The sequence below is a fragment of the Pantherophis guttatus genome, chromosome 1 (assembly GCF_059756535.1).
Source record: "Pantherophis guttatus breed Tessera chromosome 1, ASM5975653v1, whole genome shotgun sequence".
In the NCBI taxonomy this organism is placed as follows: Eukaryota; Metazoa; Chordata; class Lepidosauria; order Squamata; family Colubridae; genus Pantherophis; species Pantherophis guttatus.
In genome coordinates this window covers 156,129,721-156,136,198 of record NC_142063.1, presented here as the reverse complement: position 1 = coordinate 156,136,198, position 6,478 = coordinate 156,129,721, and the positions used below count along the sequence as shown (strand labels likewise).

At 39.0% G+C, this 6,478-nt stretch overlaps 1 long non-coding RNA gene across 1 annotated transcript; it reads right to left on the bottom strand.

Annotated features, from left to right (window-relative positions):
• Positions 1–2,992: 2,992 nt before the first annotated feature.
• On the bottom strand, positions 2,993–5,383 carry LOC117671926 (uncharacterized). The gene is made up of 2 exons (XR_004593052.2): positions 5,282–5,383; positions 2,993–3,437 (listed from the first exon to the last, which is right to left on the bottom strand). It is a non-coding gene; the product is annotated as an uncharacterized LOC117671926 (long non-coding RNA).
• Between the last annotated feature and the right edge of the window lie 1,095 nt (positions 5,384–6,478).

Genomic DNA, 6,478 nt, shown 5'->3' with positions numbered 1-6,478 from the left:
TAGTGTAGTCTTTTGACAGAAGTTAATTACAGAGATGCTGAGCAATAATGCATGTTATTACATAGCAAGCTACACAGCAACTTCATTGGGAGCCATGATAATTAAAGAGTGAATTGTGTTAATGCCCCTGTGTTATTATTTGGTAACTGTGTAATTACATGGGATGACCCGTGCAAATCAGAGCCACATTCCCATTTTCCTCTAGGGATCACTGAATTAGCTCAAGCATTTTAGGCATCTCTACCTTCGGTACAATGCCTATCCAGAGAGTAATTTTACATTAAGGCATTACAAATAGCAATGAACAATAAACGAAATAAAATAGAAGGTTGGCATTATTTTTCACTTCAAGAGGCTTTATGAATGAAAACCCATACTTACAATACCATATTTCATTCTAGGCCAGATATGGATTCCAGAGCCAATATGGCCAATGATCAGGGATGATTGGGGATTGTCGACCAACATCTGTACCCACCAATGAATGCTGGCTAGGATATTTTGTTTCACTGATCTTCATTTCTTAACTTTATCAGTTCATAGCTGATGAATAATCCACTGTCTCAACTATTGCATCATTTGAGAGCTCTCAATTATTACAGAAGGACATTTAGATTTGGAACAAACAAAAACTTTTCTGATTTCAAAATAGCAGTGGCCAACCTGAACACTGAAGTCACATTACTGCACTAAGTAAAGCAAATAAACAAAACAAATACAATAAAGACATTAATACAGTGCAAATTTACTTTTACTAGTTTATTATCTTCAAAACCCACAACCCACAATAGAAAGTTATAGGTGAGACGTTTATTAGTCTAATTAAAAATATAAATAAAAGGGGACATTGATTGAGCTTCCGACATGCCACTGTGAGTACCTAATTGAATCAACTTTAAGTGCAGTTCCAATAAATAATATGAAAGTGCTAAAGAGGAGTCCGTTTATCTTTACATTTTTCAATGAATTGTCATAGTGAAATCCATATATTTCTTTGTTTTGATTGATCTTCTTGCGTTGCTTTCAATTTTTCTTTGAGTTGTTATCTGTAACAAAAGGTTTCTTCCACACACTTTATATTTCCCTCTCCAATTCTACAATCCATTTTAAAGATAAGTCACAATCATCTTCTAAAAGTTGATGAGAACTTCTTCAAGTTCTTCAAACAAGGACCAATTATTGTCCCACAGCAATTAGTCTAAATTCAAGCCCCTGACCTCTACTCCAGTCAAAAGTATTCTGGAAAATTAAATTAAATAAGCAGTAGAAAATAATGCAAACAGCAGAGCTGTAGGTATCAGTAAAACACTAGAACAGGGCTGTCAAACTCCAGGCCCATGGGCTGGATGTGTCACGTGCCAGCCACTCCCACGCCTGGTTTAGCAAAGGGGAGGGGAAGTCCCGGTATGTCATGTGACGCCATTGTGACGCCATGAGTTTGACAACCCTGCACTAGAAGAACTCTAAATATCTTACAAGATGGTGCAGAAAACAAGCTATTTGTGGTTTGTAAACAGAAATGGGAAACACTGCCAGAATCAGTAGGTCAATTCATATTTCAATGTCCAAAAAGAGCTATGCTAAATAATGTTCAAACTACTGTACTTACATGTGTTACATGTGTAATATTTATTTCACATGTAAGAGACTCTTTAATAATATATAGAACAAGAATTGAGAAGAGGCAGGGACACCCAAGAGCACATTGCTAACCTCCAATGAATGATGGAAAAGGCAATTGAGTTCTAAAGAAGACACCTATTTTCGCCTTATTAATGATGTAAAGGCTTTTGACTGTTTAAACCACAACAGATTGTAGCTAGCCCTTGCCAACAAGGTATAATGGTCCATCTTATTTGCCTACTGAAGAATTTGCATGATGACCAGGAAGCAGCAAATAGAGCAGAAGTAGAGCAGAAGAACTAAGTGGTTCAGAATAGGGAAAGTAATGCACTAAGATTATATAACATTCTCTTATTAATTTAACGAACACATACTAGGTATCAATTAATTAGAGGAACTTAGTTTGTTTAGTCTAAAGGGAAGATGTAACAGCTTTCTTCTCAAGCTTGAAGTGCTGTCACACGGAGGAGAGTATGTCCAAGGTTTCCAAGGATAGGACAAGAACCAATGAGTAAAAACCCTGCAGAAGAAGGGCCAAACTCAAAATAAAGAGGAATTTCCCAACCATGAGAACTATTATGCAGTAGAAAAGTATGCTTTCTGTAAACCACTATTGGAAGTTTTCAAACATTCAGGATTATTCTGAGAATATCTGCCTTGGAAAGGGGTAGACACTAGAAGACCACCAAGATCCCTTCCAACTCTGATTCTATGAAATCAAAAGAGTTTCATAGTCTCAGTATTGTTTTAAAATATGCCTTAGGGATAAAAAAAAATGTTTGGATATAGCTCTCAATTCAGGAGAACTGTGTTTTGGATTGCAGTCCTCATTTTTATTCTCAATGGATTCACAGATTATTTAGTTTGAATCCTTGCTATGCGGAGGAATGATGTGAGAATTGTAGGGAGCTGGATTTCTAATACAGGTTGCTCATCAGAAGGAAACTTTCAACATTTCAGCCAGCATCTTCAACTTTTGACTTGTGCTTCTATAAGACCTACTCAAGTCACAGGGAAAATTTCAGTACAGAATGTACAAAAGTATAGATTTTGTTTTGTTATCAACAAAAGTGGCACTCTTTCTTGCTCTACAGCCCTTCTTGAAGAAAGTCCGTGTATTTGCATTACATCAAAATGCAGACTGCCTCTCTGGTTTCCTGCACCCTTTCTGTCTCTTTCTTGTTTTGTATCATCACTCACAAAAAAATATTCAAATAATAAAACATTGGGCAGAAAATGGCTTCCTTACATCAGTGCCTCAGCAGGCCGCTTTTTATTTTCTCTGAAGTGACAAGGAGACATTTATCTTTTAAGGGGCAGAAATTCCATTTTACCTCAGGAAATGTTAAGTTAGAAATGGTCAAACCAGGCCAATAAAAATATTTTTATTTGTTAAAAAGAGCGTTTACCATTTCCGACAGGAAAAAAAATCTTCATCTCCTAAATATAGGATTAGGCTAATAGATTAATATTTTTACTCCATCCCCTGCCCCTGCCCCCATAACTGTTCCTGATAATATTTATGTGACACTTCTGCCAAACCCTACAAAGGACTTTTAACTCTCTTTAAAAAAAAAAAAATCCTGTCAATATATTCACTTGAGAGAAAGCTCATAAAATTCAACTTCACCCACAATCTGGATGATGGTCTGCCAAGCTCCACATAAATAAATCATCGAGTCATTTTTGGCATCCTGTGGACCAGAAGGAATATTTTCTTGGATAGATTTAAAGAGACATTGTTCCATAAAATGTAGTTTGCTGCAGAAAGCCTAGAAAGCAGTGATGAATTTGGATTTTGTCTTATTAAGAATCTGAAAAATAAAAGAGAAATAACGGCCAAATAATAATAGCTTGTTTAATATAAACTATTATCTTCTTTTGGTTATTGAGGAATAAAAAAGCAAATCTAATCACCTATTAATGCCCTTCTATGAATTTGCTTCTTTTAACACAGTCCTTTATACATTTGCTCAAAATTAACTTTCATTGCATTTGAAGGGTCTTTTTCCTGATCTCCTGTAGTCACACTTAAAAATCAGCTCTATTGAACACAGAATTATTTTTGAATACAGAACAATTTCCTGGTTACTCTTCATAAATAGGTGAATATAGAAGGCCATCCTTTGGGAATGCCAAGGGGTTGAATACAAAATCAACTTTGGCCACTTTTAAGATGTGACTGGCTGGGGAATTCTGGGAGTTGAGATCCATACATCTTAAAGTGGCCATGGTTGAGAAACACTGCTCAAGCGGTAACATGGTTACGAGAGGAAGACCAGGGGAACATTTTCTGATTCTTCTCTCCAATAAACCTCCTACCGGTAGTATCAACACTTTAACTGCTCATTATACTTCCCATCCTTCAGAATTTTTAGGAGGAATCTGGGATCATTTCTGAAAGAGAAAATAGGAAGTGCGGAAGGCGGATGAGCCTTTTTCCCTACTTGTATCTAGACATAACATAAACATGCCCTAGCAATCTTTTTTTCTGCCATGTCCTCATGACGTTGCTTTCATTTTATACCCATTCCCGCAGCTAAGAAAAATGAACATTTTTAGCTGTTCTGATTCTGTTCTGGTTAAGAAGGGAAAAGGTGTGTTTTCACACATGCTGTGTGATTGCCATAGGTTTAATTGGATGATCTTCCGCATCCATTTAATGTTACAGTCACATAATCCATAGTATCTGCCTAACACCTCTTCCCTAATTTTAGCTCTTATAGACCACCCCACACACCAGGTTCTACTTACCTTTACTACCGGTTTGCAATAGGGTTGCACGTGCGCTATTCTGCGCAAGTGCAGAAGCATTTTGATGATGTCAGGGTCTGTGGGTGGAGCCTCTCACCGGTTTTACTACCGGTTCTATAGAACCAGTGTGAACCGAGGGCAACGCACCACTGTCACACACCCCTTTGGGCCTTTGGCATGGTCCTTCATGCTTTTCTTTGGGCAGGAGCAGAGTTCCAATTTACCTTGGACATCTGGATCACCCCAAATAAACTAGTGATGGCATCATTGGTGTGTCTCAATGTATCTGTGTAGTCGTTAGTTTAGCATGCCTTTAGTATACCCAATTTACTTTTAACAGAAAAAAAATCTGATGGCTGAAATAATACATAGTTGCTGTTTAAACCTATTTCCATGACTGGTCCACTTCAGAATGCCTATTTTACCCTTGCAACTTTTCTGCATAAGAGACTCCATAATGCCACAGTCCCACACAGGCAATTGCTGTTTAAATACATTGAAACTAATGCACCGAAGCCATTGCCTGAAATGGGAGTACGGTGATTCAGTGCTTAGGGGCAGCTAAATAAACTGTGGTTTATTAAGGCAGAAATATTATGGCTGAAAAGGCCCACTGTGCGCTTATATCTCTCTGCTATCTCTGTTTCACTAGCACTCTTTTTTTAGTTGTCTTTAGTTTTGTGTCTCTTTGTCTGCTAATAGCCGTTGTCCTAAAATGCAGTTGACTCAGATCTAAACCATAAGTATAGGACATTATTTGCACATTTATTTCGCTCCTCTAGTTCTGAAGAGGCTGTTACAAAGCAGGGAAAAGGCCCCAAAGGTATTGAGAAATCCATGTCAGGCAGTTAACAGGTTAAGGATCATTTGCATAAAATTAGTAAGTTTTAACAAATGAATTCACCTGAAAGTAGGATACGGGACACGGCACGTTAATAATTGACAGCCTGTATGAAATGCAATGTTCTTGATGGGGACATTCAGCTCTGCTTTCCTATTAGACCCAGTGAAGCAGCAAACCCTGAGAAAAGAAATGCCATTTCATTCTGCGAATTACAGCTTCTGCATAACAACAATCTTTCACTTTGATGGTTCTTTCTAATAAAAATCCCCAGCTAGATTTTACGCACACAGGATGAGTCAGTGAAAAGAGGGAACAGAAGAGGAAGCCCAGGTGTCCATGCTTTGAGACAGAAAATGAAAGGAATCTTGGTAATACAGTTAGAACGTCCTCCTTGCTTTCATTGTATTCTGCTTTTAAAAGAATCCAAGGTGACAGTTTTGGAAGAGTTTCCCTGTGCGAAGCAACATAAATATGTGTGGACTTCAACTCCTAGAATTTTGGAGAGTTGAAGTTCACTCATTTTAAAGTTGCTGAGGTTGAGGAACACTGCTCCAGTAATATTGCAGGTAGATTCATGCGAAATAAGATGTGACTATTCAAAACATAAGACCCACAGAACCAGACCTATGAAAGATGATCTGGAACAGGAGTATCAAACTCAAGGCCCATGGGCCAGATCCAACCTGCGGGGTACTTAGATCTGGACCATGGGACCGCCCTGGAAAAAGTGAAGGACTGGCCTGCGGTGCCTCTGCCAGTGAAAACAGAGCTTGGGAGGGCCTAACACAGCCCTTGCGAACTCCGTTTTCGCTGGCAGAGGATTGCAGGAGCCATCCCAGCTGAAAACAGAGATTGGGAGCCCATTTTCACTGGCAAAGCGCTTGGGCCACAGGTGCCCCTGACACGAGTGACGTCAAGCTGGCCACACCCACCCTGGCCACACCCACTCTGCCCTCCCCCCCCCCAGGGCAAACACAACCCTGATGCGGCCATCAATGAAATTTAGTTTGAAACCTCTGATCTAGAAGAAAGGTACAATAAGTCCTTGCTTAACAATCATTCATTTAGACTGTTCGAAGTTGTGACAGTGCTGAAAAAGGTGACTTATGACTGGTCCCCACACTTAGAACCCTCACAGCATCCCTGCAGTCACGTGATTGTGATTCAGGCACTTGACAGCCATCATTTATGGCAGTTGCCGCATCCTGCAATGATTGCCATTTGTGACCTCCTCAGCCGGCTTCAGACAAGCAAAGT